The sequence below is a fragment of the Pholcus phalangioides genome, unplaced genomic scaffold (genome assembly GCF_987345545.1).
Source record: "Pholcus phalangioides strain wild (caught in Gottingen) unplaced genomic scaffold, Ppha-v1.0 ptg000004l_1, whole genome shotgun sequence".
Classification (NCBI taxonomy): Eukaryota; Metazoa; Arthropoda; class Arachnida; order Araneae; family Pholcidae; genus Pholcus; species Pholcus phalangioides.
The window spans coordinates 16369667-16383236 of NW_028301597.1; the positions used below are offsets into that span (position 1 = coordinate 16369667).

Consider the following 13570-nt stretch of genomic DNA (forward strand, 5'->3'; position numbering starts at 1 on the left):
CAGGAAAAACTATATAACTGATGTGCTAGTTGATAGTTGAATGGACTATCTCAAGAAATACACTATATGACTACTGAATCTATCTAGCTTAAGTTTGTCCCAGTCAGAGTTTCACAAAGGCTGATATAGCAATAGCTTTGCATGCTTCGGTCTGTTCATTTGCGTGTTTCATTTGATGTTTGCCTTTATCTCTTTTGCGAAGTCCTTGGCAAATTTTCTGAGCATTACCAGCACCTGGTCGTTGGTGATTGGGTCAAAAGCGCTACCAAGACTTTTTATCATAGTCTGGACGCCGGTATGAATCACCTTTTTTGTCTGGGCTACAAGAAAAAAGACGAATTTTTTTTTATTAGAAAATGTCTTTAAGAGCTTAGTCTGCCACACCTCTCAAGACTCATTCATGTGTTTTTTAATTTTCGGGTTTTCGATTCGAGCATTTTAGATTTCAAAATTGGTACAGTAAAGCTTTTACAGCTAACAAATCTTTTATGAGAAAGACTTCAAGAAGATTTCTCGATTTATATATATATATATATATATTCATAAATCAGAACAATTGTAAATGCATACAGCGAAGTTATTTTAACGATACTCTCTATAGCAATGATCGCCAATACGACGATATCATTGTACAGTCACCGCGGCACACTTATCATGTTGTCAATTCGGTCGTAATAATCATCTAGTATAAAAGATCACAATGTCATTGCCTATTGGCAATGCTTTAGTATGCGTAGCCTTTATAGTACGTCGCTGGCAAAAGTTATCATAGTCGTTAACACTCTATGGCAATGTTTCACAAACCCGTTGATGTCGCGGACACCTGTAGGGAAGATGAATGCATCGCGGACCCCCTTCCCCTCCTGTGGTGCTGGTTAATGATCCTCGAACCCCCCGCAGCGTCCGAAGGTCAATTTTGATGCCTCGCCTCTCATGAAATCAAAAATAAATTGTTATTGCTTTTTTTTTTAATTTGCTTATGAAACGAATTAAAAACTGAAGTTTCACAGATCAAAATGTGCCACTCATGCAATAGTAGTAAATTGAAATGATCCGAGTACCCCGTACAGAGTACTCGCGGACCCCTGGGGTCCGTGGACGACTGATTGGGAAACACTGCCCTATGGCCCCGTGTATATTTGAATACGCATGGAAAATATATGTGATAGAGAAAACCATAAAAAAATTTATTTTCTTAATTTTTTTCGACCGATAAGAAGTCGGGGGAAACTTTACTTTATGTTATCAATTTTAAAGATCAATATAATTTTACGTTAGTTTCTGCAGCTCTTCCCCTCATTTTCAGTATTTTTTTAGATTTTAATTAAAATATCTAGGCGAATATGAACTTGGACGTTTTTTCTCTTTTTTTTTCAGGGGCTCGAGAGGACTGCGCAATGATTTTTAATTTTAAGCTAGTGAAATAAATGACAAATCTAACATGTGGGGGCACGTCTTTTAAATACTTTTTCTCATTGAAAGTGTGTTTCTATCGCCAACGGTTTACGAGCTATTTGAAGTGGACTAGAGATTGTGAAATTCTACCCTGTATAATAATGACATGACCCTAATTATCAGCTTAAAAATCATTCGAAAAATAATAGGTTCAAATTCAATTTTAGGAATTCTAGTTTTGGTAATATTGGCAGACATAGGAAGAAATATATTACGAAATAGTTGAGAGAGAGAGGGAGGGAGTGAGAAAGAGAGCGAGAGTGAGAAAGTGAGAATGAGAGAAAGAGAGTGAGAATGAGAGAAAGAGAGTGAGAATGAGAGAAAGAGAGTGAGAATGAGAGAAAGAGAGTGCGAATGAGAGAAAGAGAGTGAGAATGAGGGTGAGAAAGTGAAAAGAGAGCGGGAGAGAGGGAAAGGGAGAAAAAGAGGGGAAGAGAGAGAGAGAGTTGGAGAGGGGAGAAATAGAGAGAGAAAGAGTTGGAGGGGAAGGGAGAGTTGGAGAGGGGAGAGAGAGAGAGAGAGTTGGAGAGGGGAGAGAGAGAGAGAGAGTTGGAGAGGGGGGAGAGAGAGAGAGAGAGAGAGAGAGAGAGAGAGTTGAAGAGGAGAGAGAGAGAGAGTTGAAGAGGAGAGAGAGAGAGAGAGAGAGAGAGTTGAAGAGGAGAGAGAGAGAGAGAGAGTTGAAGAGGAGAGAGAGAGAGAGAGAGAGTTGAAGAGGAGAGAGAGAGAGAGTTGAAGAGGAGAGAGAGAGAGAGAGAGTTGAAGAGGAGAGAGAGAGAGAGAGAGTTGAAGAGGAGAGAGAGAGAGAGAGAGAGAGAGAGAGTTGAAGAGGAGAGAGAGAGAGAGAGAGTTGAAGAGGAGAGAGAGAGAGAGAGAGTTGAAGAGGAGAGAGAGAGAGAGAGAGTTGAAGAGGAGAGAGAGAGAGAGAGAGAGAGTTGAAGAGGAGAGAGAGAGAGTTGAAGAGGAGAGAGAGAGAGAGAGAGAGAGTTGAAGAGGAGAGAGAGAGAGAGAGAGAGTTGAAGAGGAGAGAGAGAGAGAGTTGAAGAGGAGAGAGACAGAGAGTTGAAGAGGAGAGAGAGAGAGAGAGAGTTGAAGAGGAGAGAGAGAGAGTTGAAGAGGAGAGAGAGAGAGTTGAAGAGGAGAGAGAGAGAGTTGAAGAGGAGAGAGAGAGAGTTGAAGAGGAGAGAGAGAGAGTTGAAGAGGAGAGAGAGAGAGTTGAAGAGGAGAGAGAGAGAGAGTTGAAGAGGAGAGAGAGAGAGTTGAAGAGGAGAGAGAGAGAGTTGAAGAGGAGAGAGAGAGAGTTGAAGAGGAGAGAGAGAGAGTTGAAGAGGAGAGAGAGAGAGTTGAAGAGGAGAGAGAGAGAGTTGAAGAGGAGAGAGAGAGAGAGTTGAAGAGGAGAGAGAGAGAGTTGAAGAGGAGAGAGAGAGAGTTGAAGAGGAGAGAGAGAGAGTTGAAGAGGAGAGAGAGAGAGTTGAAGAGGAGAGAGAGAGAGAGTTGAAGAGGAGAGAGAGAGAGAGAGAGTTGAAGAGGAGAGAGAGAGAGAGTTGAAGAGGAGAGAGAGAGAGAGAGAGTTGAAGAGGGAAGAGAGAGTGGGAGAAGGGGCGGTAGGTGGGGAGGGAGAGAGAAAGCGGGAGTACTACACCCATACACAGTATAGGCATCATAGTGTGGTGAATTTTGTATGCGTTAACTGACCAAATTTTTATCTCTCTTGCTATAGCAATTGAAGGATAAATTAGGAAAAGTGACTGCAATTTTTGCCATTTGTGGGTAAATCTAAAAATATTCAATTGGGAAATGAATTATGAATTATTATTCAATATTATGAGAATTTGTAAAAATATAGTTGGGCAGTTGAAAAAATTTATTATGTGGAACGAGAGATTCTCGCTTTCTCTATTATCAAATAAATGAACCTAAAAGTGTCCAGAATTATCTGGTTAGAAGGTCGATTTCTTGACTGAAACAACCCCAACGTTTTACCTCTATGTATTTTTATACTAGATCCTTCAAACAAATTAAAAAATGTTTGATTTGTGGGAGTTGAGTTAGAAAACGGTACTGAAAGGGGCCAGAATGAAACAGAACGGTGAGATTCCATCTTTCATTGTAACGGGTTCGCTGTAGGGCAATACTGTTTACTATTTGAAAAACGATCAACAACACGGTGTAGAATAATTTCGAAACTATTTCCGAACACAGTGTGTTCCTTTGACGTCAAGATTATGTAAATGCAATACCTAGAAAACGGGCTTGAATCACGCGATCAATCAAATTTGAAGTGTGGTTTAGAATTCAACAATTTACGAAGATTTGAGTTGCTCCTTTAATTTTTTTTTCATTTTATTTCATTTCATCGCAATTGAAGAATGGGTCCAACGTATAGCCACTACACAATGGAATTTAGCATTTCAATGAAAGGCTGAAAGCTTTCAAGAATATCGGCCGAGTTACATAAGAAAATCGCATTCGGTTTTCTATTTGCAGAAACTTTATAGTTTCCTATCGTTGCTTTTGCGGGATATTCCCTTGTTCACAGTAGTGAGCTCGAGGCACTTCCGTGAAGAACCGCGTAGGTCTTACATCGGAATCCTCACAATCTTTCTTCCAGAAGTTGATATGATTTCCAGTTCTGCGAAATAGGAAAAAAAATCTCTCTCCAAGTTTTTTCCTTCCTTCCTTCCTCTAGAAAATTCTTTTCTCTTCTCTTTCGACGTCTTTCTTTAGCATTTCTTTCGCTCTTCCTTCAAAGTGGAATTTCAAAGCTTGTTTCTGGAAACGCTTGTGAAACGATGCGCACATAGCAGAATCGAATTTCCGGAATAAAATTTCGCAAAAACCTTAGTTTTTTTTTTTTTTTTTTTTGTGTATATATATTTGTAGGTTTGTATGTACGAAATATTGGTGATTGCATGTCAAGAGCGTGGACAAGTAAATAACGAAGATACCGACTCCGAAGAAACAAAAAGGAAAGAAATATATATATATATATATATATATATATATATATGTGTGTGTGTATATACACATATAAAAAAACCACAACAGCGAACATGACTAACTCAGATGAAAACAAACATTGTGTTCAGACGAAATAATCAACAATGGGACTTTTATGTTTTAATAAAAATATTAAATTTCAGAGTTATCTGGAGAGTAAGTATCCTGCAGTAAAATCTCTCTTTTGCGGACACTCGCGCAACAAAAAAAAAAAACGTCCTTAAACTTAAAAAAGGGGTGACCGTGTCAGAAAGGGTTCCTGTTGAGACTGTAAGTCATATTTACCCTCTAAGTGCTGATTGCGTGAGCTGATAAATGCTTCTCCCTCGTTAGTAGAAAATTATAATAATATAAAACCAAGGAAGAGAAAAACGATAATTTTCTGTTACTTATGCTGTACGCATGATCGTATACTGCCTCAAAGTGAAAGGAAAAACACCCTTTTTCTCTCCCGTTCTGTTATCATATTTTTAATAAAAGCTGACTCCGCCCACTGGCAGTTGATTCACATGACGGGAGAAGGCAAACGTGTTATCAAGCAAAGCTCTCTGTCCAGAGCTGGGCTCGAGATTGCTGAAATCTTAAGAGGATGAGATATTTCGGATTGACGCTGTAAGGGTTAAGCAGCGTAAAATCGTGTGCGAAATATACGAGCACGGCCAGGAACATTCTAAACTGATATCAGAGTTGCCCAAACATTAATAGACTTCAAACTAAAATTTAATTCAGTAGTAGGAAAAAATGGGTCAAATATTAGAGCTTATGCTGTCATCTAGTGATCATAATTTGAACTAAAATTACAACTATTGTTGTCCGTACAAGAGTGCAAATGTTGTCCACCAACCAGAACATGGCTCCCACTCTGTCCCAAGATAGGGATATAAGTGGTTAACGAAGCCACGCTGGAGAAAAAGAGAAGGAGGGGAAAAATCTAAAAATAATAATAATGATAAAAAAAAAGAAAAAAAATTACAAAAAATAAAATAAAACTAAACTGCAGCAATTCTTGCAGACCAACACGCAAAGACACCCGCCACACCAGCGAGGAACCAAGTCAAAAAAAACACACACAGCAACGGGAATACAGCATTATAAGGACCCACATGGATCAACACTGAATTAAACATACATAGCAGAAATCAGTGGAAATCACGATGAACATCACTGTTCAATAGAGAAAAGACAATGCAGTGGGTACACAACATCACAAGTATCCGCATAGATCGCAACAAAATTAAACATATATATATATATATATATATTACAGAAATCAGTGGAAATCAAGATGAACATCACTGTTCAATAGAAAAGGCATTGCAACGGATATATATCATAAGGGTCCTTATGGTTCATATTCAGAATCGGTGCACGACTCACTGTCGTTATGCACTTCTTCTTGGGCCCTTGGCACTATTATTTTGTCCTGATTGTCACTGATGAATTTGCTCAGGGTACATAGCTTGTGTCGGATTGCTTTGTTACTGAGGAGAGATTTTTTCCAAGCTATGATATCTTCTGTTGGGTTATGAAGGTGAACTCGTTCAGTAACTGGGCACTCTATGGCGAGGTGTTACACGCTGCTAACTTCCCCACATTGACATTTCTCAGACCTTCGGTGGAATCTATGTAGATATGTGGGTAAGGGACCATGTTCAGAGAAGCACTGCACCTCCTCTTTGGTTCATTTAAGATTTTTAAATTTCACTATGGGGATCACTTCGAAGATCTTTCTTCCAGTCTTTGTGCGGTAGATCCATCTATACTGCCACTGATTCAGAAGTTCCTTCTCCAATTCTTTCATTGCTCATGATTTAGCAAATGTTGTCCGTGACCGTTTCTGAGGTTGGGCCACTAGGCAGGGGTTGGAAGTACATTATTTTAATAGGTCCTTTTGCCGGAAATTTTTATCTCAACGGTAAAACAGGGGTGACCGTTTCTGTATATTGAAGTAAATAGCACCTTTTTTTAAAAATTACTGATGTAAGTCTGTGCATTAACAATAAGCTCAAAAATAACGACTGCCATCATTAATTACTACTAAAAAAGAATAAAAACTTGAATAAATGCATTTAATCAAACTAAAGCAATTCATTCGAGTGAAAGTCGATACTCCTCCATTTTTACGAAGTGGAGATAATGAAATTAAATATGTTCCACAAAACAAGGAGTTTTATTAATGTGATCAAAATCGTCTAGACGCTTTTTTTCGACTTTAAGCATTCGGCATACTTTGAAAATTTGTAAGAGAAACTAGAATTGCAGTTTGAAAGAATTGCAGCGGAATTCTTTGTGTTGAGACAATGGGTTTCTTCTTTTTTACCATTTCGTAGTCAGAATCAATGTGGCTGATGTTTCGCAGTGACCTGTAATCAAACACGGGAACGGATTTGTTGCTGAGCCACTTTTCTATGTATACCAGAAACAAGAAAGATGGGAAAGGAAGAAACTTTTTTTGATAGTTCTGTTACTTTTCCATCTTGAACATCGATCATCAGTACATATCTTACTTTATATGTGTATATAAATCAACCATTCTGCTTTTTCACTTCTTCGATGCAGTTGTCAAGAGAAGGAAGTTGAAAAATTGCACTGAACTCCTCCTATTTCATGAAATCAAATTTATCAGCCAGAGGCCTAAATCAGCGTAAAATAAGGATAAAGAATATTTATATATTTATTTAAATGATGGGATTCTATTCCTTGTGTTTCATTGTATTCGCACGCTTTTTCAATATTATTTTTGCTTAAAAAGCAAGTATTCTATACAATTTAAGTTTCTATAACCGAATAAATAATGTAGAAAAAGTTTTTTCATCTCTCTAGTTCATTCACGTGAAACGTGGCACATATATTTTCAGATATAAATAATTTATTGTGTACATATTTAGAAGTACTAACAAAATCACTTTTGAAGGCACGTATACATTAGTACGCCGATCTTGTAACGTAAGACTCCCTGCAGTGGTTCTAATCCATCCGTAGGTACACAACTTTCCTTTGTGTTCGTCGAAAAAACTGATTCCAGGTGGGTTTAGTTGAAACAGTTGAAGAGTCGTTCACAACACCATAGAAATTAATAAACAACCAATTGTGAATGCTTACATTGTATGATCTGCGCGATAATGTATACACACCTTAATGTGGGAGAGATATTTCATGTCAATTAGTTACCTCTTATTGCACTTAGTATAAGTGCTATTAATTCTTATATAAGAACTAGTTTTTGTAAGTTCATATATATCATTGTTCATGGATGAAGGAACTTTCCTATGCACCGTTTGATATCATCTCGAATGGAAACTTTGTTTGCTAAATACACATAACAAGCATTACAGAGAAACAAAAAACTTCACGTCAGGTTTCACTACACGTACACGCACATTCCCGCATGTACCGATTCGTTGGGGGTTCCGCGGGGGCGGGGTGCATGTGTGGTGTAGCAGTAGTAGGTAGGGCCTCCAAAAAATGGCTCGGGGATCCATGATGTTCTTAAGTCATCCACCTCGTTGGGCAATTTACCTGTTGTGGCGTTGTATTTGTATTTGTATATCGTTGTCTTCTTTGCAATAAGCTCAATTATGAACTGAAGAGCATTTTACAGGGGCAGTGAGAACTCGTTGCAAGTGTCATTTCATGGGTATAAAAGCTAATGTTATGATCTGGACCAACATATATTAGAGTCGATTTTAACAGATGATTACTGTTAAGTGGGGGGGGGGGGGCTGGGCCGATCACCCCTCTGTTCAGTTAAAACATGGTATTGACATAAGCGGAGGACATCCGGAGGAGGATATTTACCAACCCCCCCCCCCTCCCACACGTTCATTATGCACCCGTAAATGAGATAATGAGATGAATTAGTTATTTTACATAACAACCTGTCACTATGATACTCATCAATCGTCTTGGTAAGTTTGATAAATTTATCACTTTTACTAGTGATTATGCATAATACCCAAGTGTCGTTGAAATATTTTATAAATATATAAAATTTATCGCCTCATCTGTGATTATACATAATACCCTAGTGCAGTGGTCGGCAAACTCACTAGTCAACATAGCCAAATATCAACAGTACAACGATTGAAATTTGTTTTGAGAGCCAAATTTTTCAAACTTAAACTATATAGGTAGGTACACTGTTATTAACTCACGTAAGGTATCCTGAGCTAAAAACGTCCTCGATCTGATTGAGGTACGTTCGCTGAGGTCGACACCATCCACACTCGTCTTGTAATCTCCTTTCGTTCATCCTCTCTGTATGTGTCCAAACAATCTCAACATACCTTTCTCAAACCTCGACAATACATCTTTCACTCCACAACGCTCCCTAAAATTAACTTAATAAACAGTTTATTAAGTTAATATTTTACTTGTTGTCTTACAGATATTTGGTTTCTCTGGGAAATGTGCGGAAGATAGGTTCACTGTAAGCTCGTCCGACGAGATGTTAGCCGGAGGACGTCGTCGATGAAAGCCCAAGGCACTACATCTTGTGGGCAGAAGCCCCCAGGAGCATCGCCTTCGGATGGTCGCCCCTGATGGATTGCTTCAGCAGCGATGCTTCAGCACTGATGTTTGAAACAGATGGAGAGAGGTTGCCACGGGAGAGTCGTCATGAGAGATGGAAGTCCAGGAGCATCTTCTTCAGAGGTGTGGCCCCTGTGGACCGCTTCTAGCAGTGTTGACCGACGTTGGTTGGAGAGAGGAGGCCTCGAGAGGCTGTCATGAGAGGTGGTGGCCCAGGGGCATCGTCTTCTATGATCTGGCAGGGTACAGGTTGACGTTCCTTACTTTGGAAAACATTGCATGTCCCCCCCATGTTCTGAGAGGAGACTCGTCTTTTGATTCTATCTACCCCGAGTACCTTAGGAAAAAAAGGCTCGTTTTCGACAACTTTTTCCCGAACTTTCCAGTTTTGATTAGTCGCGGAGGTGTAACGTGACATCAGCGTCAGGCTTTCACACTGTTTTTTCGGCAAAAAAAAAAAAAAAACCGTGAAAAAGATGATTCACTTGAGAGGGGAGGGAGCGAGAACAAAATGGCCAAAATGCGTGTCTGAACATTATTTTGCAAAAATCTGGAACTTTTGTGCTCCCGCACATGGTATTTTGGGGAAGAGCAACATTCAAGGGGCCAAAGAGCCGCGGATTGTTGAACTCTGCTCTAGTGTAATTGGTGAATTTAAATGTGCTTGTGTCCGCTTAGGATAGATTCTGGGTAGCTTTTAATCTTTGTTCCACACTAAAAAGTCAGTCGGCTAAGAGCTCGATGAGCAATGTCTTGAGGTGACAATGTGGTTCAATAGTTGTCGGTGGCGCAATCTCTCTTCTACAATCAGAACTATTACTTACCCCTTTGTCAGGAAATACTTTGATGAGGATCAAGCGGTTTAGAACTAGACGACGTAATAGACATGTTTTTGTCTTGCACCCATTTTTTGAACTCCTGTATGTTTTTTTGGCCTAGACAACTAATTCCTTTCACACGTCATATTTGGAATGTCGACTTCAAAATGTGATACTTTTAAAGTACGTGGTAATCATACAATTTTCGAACTAATGATATTTGCTATATTTCAGTGACGATATTGATTGATTTCGTTCCGGGTTTACAGCTGATGCAAATCCCTGTTTCAGCTGAATTTTTGATGGGTCGGACTTCATTACGGACTTGTTTAAATAGAAAATAAACATTTGAGCTGAAATTATTATTTTATTTTTTTGTTTATTGATATTATTATTTATTCATTTATTATTTGAGCCTTTTCTCTTAGCAATGATCGTACCATTAAAGAAAAATGTGTTACTTTTCCTCCTTGTTTCAATAAATACAGAAGAACGATTAGTATCTCGGAATATTTGTCATTAATTTAACGAATGAAATTCACATTTTACGAAAAATAACTCGTTTCTATTTTTTTAATTTGAATTTTTCTGTTTAAATTAACTTTAAAAATGCTGCTGAAATTGAACGATGACGAATGAACGATGTATGCGAGTCTCGTTGAACCAACACATTGCAAAAAAAAAAAACTCAAATATGAGCATAGTCCTAAAATAATAGTGCTTCGAAATACTGCTGTTGTTAAATTGCTACCGTTTGCTTCTCCTTCGGTTACCGTTCATTATTTTGATGCTATATTGTGTGGTGACTACTACTACTAAACTATACATGTTCCTAGTCCATATTCCTCTACGGAACCTCTGACGAATTGGTACATGTTGGAATGTGCGTGTATGTGTAGTGAAACCTGACGTGAAGTTTGTTTCTGCGTAATGCTTGCTATGTGTAGTGCTGCTATCTGCCATCACGTTTTTCTAACTATGAATGGAGTGTAATGGTTGAATAAGTGTATCGTTGTAGGCCTGTTGCTCTCTGTGGCGAGAATATAGGGTGGTAACTATCGATTGCCCAATAATTACACACGTGATTCCTTGTGAAAAACTAATACGCAAAAGTGTTTATAGTTTTCTGATCTGACCCATAATTAATGAGTTATAACGCTTTAAAAATGGATGGCGTCACTACAAAATCCTGTCAAATTCACAAACGTACACCAAATGTTTAACTTTGCGTTTATGAAAATGCTTAAAATGTATTAACCCTGCTATACAGAAAACGAAAGAGATATAAAAAAACAGTTTTTCCTCGCACTGTTCAGGAAAGGGGAAAAAAACCCTTTAAACGAGTCAAAATCAGAATACGTTCTTTGCATTTCTAAACGCCAGCTTTACAGCAGAGGGTGTAGATAAGCGTTAGGCCGAAACACACTACACTGACATGACGCGGTTATCACGTCTCGTCAGAGACATTGTGAACTCTGACTCGCGGAAATTCTTTGACGTGAATTTCCCACGTCATAGAATTTACACGAATCAGAATTTACAAAGTATCTGGCATGACGTGAAAACACATCACGTCAATGTTGCGTGTTTCAGCCTTTAGTTATTTTGTTTATTCTCCAAAAAGTACTGCGCACATATTTTTTTAAATAATTTCTCATTTGATGGCATTCAGCATATAAGAATATTGTGACATGCACCTAATATAAGGTGCATGTCACCCACACTTCCGGACAACTAACTCGGTAGTAAATTCGTCATGGCGATAGATTGAAGTTGTGCTCGGTTTGAAAGAAAGAAATCTCTTCGTTTTACCAAACTAATCTTACAATTTTTTTTAAAGGGATGAAGTTATTCTTCAAAATATTTTTTTTGAATAATACTGGCTGGCTCTAATAAGTACCATAAAATTAAACGGCTGTGAGTAGGTAAAAATCCCCTCCTCTTATCATCCCCTCCGTAGTCACAGCCCCGTCCACACGCGCTTACGTATTCGATACTGAATAGTTGCATACTTCTTCGAAGGCATTATCAGTACCTTTGGTTGAGTACTTTTTGTGAAAATAGACACAAAATGTGCAAATTCTCCGAGTGTAGCATGAGCGGATGTAGAGCTTGCTAATGAGGGGGCAGATTTTGTAAAAAATAATAATTATGATAAACAAAATGAGTCGGTGACTGTGATTATAATGACCATACGTCCTTCATTTTCTCCCGTATTTTCCGGAATCGTACCGATTTTTTCGGTTTTCTCCGCGTCCCGAATTTAAAAAAAAAATGTTTTCGGTTTTTTTCGATTTTTTAAACGAATTTTTCTTGAATTTTTTATTAAATCAAAAACATTGATACAGGTAATTTTGAGCGGATTGATTGAAAAAAAGCAATATTATCATGTAAAAGTTCTGAAAATTCCATGAATTATTGCATTTTGCTTGACGGGGGGGGGGGTGATTTGTGTGATCAACCGCCCTCCCCTAGATCCGTACACGGCTTATACTTTGGCCATTGAAAATCAACTTTCTCTTTAACTCAAAAACTAGAGCCGAGCTGATAAAACCAATGCGAAATTCGTAATCAGCGCCCTAAAAGCACCCTAATATCACTGAAATATCTTTGAGAGCAAAATCCATGTTCAGTAGTGTAATCAATAGAAAAATTGGAAACCAAAAATTATTTTGAATATGTCGATTCATAATAAGTTTGATTAAAAGTTTCTGATGGAATAGTTATTATTTTACTGTTTCCACAAGTCGCACCTTCGTCAAGCTACCCTTTGTACATCCTTCATTGAAACTTTTTAAGCGTTACAGTTTCGATGAAAGCTCTAAAAACAAAAACAAAAAAAATATTGCCGTTTAATTGATTAACATGCAATTTGATTAAAACGACAACGTAAAATAATGATCGCGCAGTAAGCACGTACGCACTGTAAGCATCTTCCCTCAAACATTTTGACTTGATGTGGAAAGTAAACAAATTTCCACTTTTTGGCAAAAAAATATTGATTTGGTTAAATTTCAAACAGATCTCATTTGGCTAACACTTTACAAATTTGCTGATAAATTTGCCAACATATTGGACGACGCTAACACGTAAGCTATACGTAATAAAAGATTGCAATATCACACACACTACATGGAGGTAAAAAGCACCAATCGTGACAGAAGAAGGCTGAACTTTTCATCTAATGGGATTGGATATTTAGTTAATTTGCAAGAAGTGACAACTCGCTGCTGGCGGAGAAATGTACTTTCGTTCAGAGTTTGGCACATAACTGACAAAAATGACACGTCACAAAATTCCAAAACCCTATAACTCACTTAATATTCGTCCGATCCATAAACAGAAAACACTTTTCCATATCGTTTTTCCATAAAGAATCACATGTATAATTATTTGGCGGTCGAAAGTTACCACCCTGAATGTTTCTTTTCTCTTTTTGCTCACTCACACGGGGGTCCTGCTTGGACCTCTCAATGACTCTTGTCTCATACCTTCCCAAGGACATCTCGAGCTACCAGGAGCTCTGTACGTAGTCCATATCGTAAGCAATACCACCCACAATAAGTTACCACCCTGTATATTTATGGCTATAAAATGATGGTAGCACTTTATGACGTCAAATGGGCTGTGCAAGAAATCTATGAATCGTATCGAGATATTGAAAAAGTGGCACCAACGTTCTATCACGTCAATGATGTGAGAGATAAACTGAAAGATAATGTTTTAAGCTTGGAGTGAAGTATAAAACTAATAAATGTCTGTTTAACCGT

General features: G+C 38.2%; 1 non-coding gene across 1 annotated transcript; it reads right to left on the bottom strand.

Annotated features, from left to right (window-relative positions):
* Positions 1 to 12989: 12989 nt before the first annotated feature.
* LOC149086607 (Nuclear RNase P) lies at positions 12990 to 13350 on the bottom strand. The gene has a single exon (XR_016192620.1).
* Positions 13351 to 13570: the final 220 nt, after the last annotated feature.